Genomic DNA, 1,866 nt, shown 5'->3' with positions numbered 1-1,866 from the left:
TCTACCCTAAAATTTTATTTTATAATTACGGCTAAAATAAGAGCAGTAAGAAAAAGAAGAAAAAGAGTAAGAGGTTGCTATTTGTAGTCAAAATTGGTCAAACGAATGCACTTGAAATTTTTTAATTTTTCTCATTTTCAAATGGTTCATTTGTGGCCAAACGAATGTTGTTAAGAAATTAAATTTTCTTATTTTCGAGGGCTTCTCCCAAGTCTTATTTTTAGGATTACGGCATAAATAAGGGTGGTCAACCAGAACTAAAAGGTGGTCATTTGTGGGGAAACGAATACAGTATAAAAATTGGATTTTAAATTATTTTTCGTAAAAATGCGAAGTTAGCCCCCGAATTTAGTTTTTGGGATTATGTATAAAATAAGGGTGGTCAAAAAAAATTAAAGGGTGGTCATTTGTAGTCAAAAAATGGTCAAACGAATGCAGTTTGAACTTTTGATTTTCCTCATTTTCGGGGGCTATCTTCGCATAGCTCTTATTCATTATAAAATTTTAGATTTTCAGCTTTCTCTAATTACGGATAATTTCCATTCTGATCTAAGATTTTACAGAACGTAGGCTCAGAACGTTGTATTACAGTTACGTAATATAATGAGCTAAATAATCATGTTTTACTTTAGATCCATGAAAGGAAATATAAATTCATTTCGTAGAAGTCACGAAAACTAAGCAGTGAATCATAAATTGTTCTAGATTTTCATTTCATCGAATATGATAAAATCTGTGTTATCATCTTCGATGATTTCCTAATTTGATTACATCCTTTATTTCTAAAAGCTTACTAGATTTACGCAATATTTGACCAGCATGTAAAATTATTTGTTTCTGCTCCATTTCAATTATTATGCCCTGATTATGTATTTTTATCTCACATTTCGTGCTTTCTCTTATAGAGTAAATATATTTTCGTTCACATCTGAAAATTTTTACGAGCATAAATAAACATTGAATCATGTGTCATTTTAATTTTAAAATCGCTGGTTGTGACCGAATTAAAAAAATAGTGTGAAAATTTATCACAAAAGAAAAAAATGACAAAAACACATTTTAACTAACAAGACCTGATTTCTTCTTATAGTTTTAAAAGAAGAGCAGAGCTCGTATGCTCGTTAAATAGTTTAAAAATTGGTAGTTATATTCTTAAAAAGAAGTGAAATTTTTTTTATTAGCTTTAAATTAAACTTTAATGACTAAATGCATTTATTTAGAAATATTTTACGTTTGATTTTTATTTATTATAAAAAAGTGTGACCCCCTCTTCACTCTACGCCTATGGTTAATGATCAACGTACACGACAAACATGTGAATTTCTTACATAATATCCAGCCAAGCATGCTGGGAAAAATCCCTGATCATAATGTTTACGTTTGGGTTTAGAGTCAGTTTCTTCGAAAAGAAAAATACTTTAAGCTGCTGACCTGGGGTTGATACCCTTAAAATTCCCCCAGAACAAACTCACTATTAGTGCAGCATTCAAGTGAAATCTGTAAATAAATAGCACCATTAATGATAGAAGCGTCAAACTTCACGCAAATTACACACATAGAACTTCAAGTTTGTGTGAGAAATAATCTCGCATTTAGCCTATAACAATAATAGCTGGGCAATATTATCCGCGCATTTAAATTTTCAGCTTTTATAAGTGGCGCCTTTGTTTTTATTGTGCTATTTGGAAATACGATTTCATTAAATAAATAGAATATTTATTTGAAAGTGATGATGGATGTTTCGACGGCAAGCGAAAACTAAGATTTATAAAAATTTGAATCATTTATGTGCAGTACTGAAGAAGGAAGGTCCAGAAATAGAATTATACAAATGAATAGAATCGAAATATAAAACGTAGTTGTTGT

This window comes from Parasteatoda tepidariorum, chromosome 10 (genome assembly GCF_043381705.1).
Source record: "Parasteatoda tepidariorum isolate YZ-2023 chromosome 10, CAS_Ptep_4.0, whole genome shotgun sequence".
NCBI lineage: Eukaryota > Metazoa > Arthropoda > Arachnida > Araneae > Theridiidae > Parasteatoda > Parasteatoda tepidariorum.
This window is presented reverse-complemented; position numbering follows the sequence as displayed.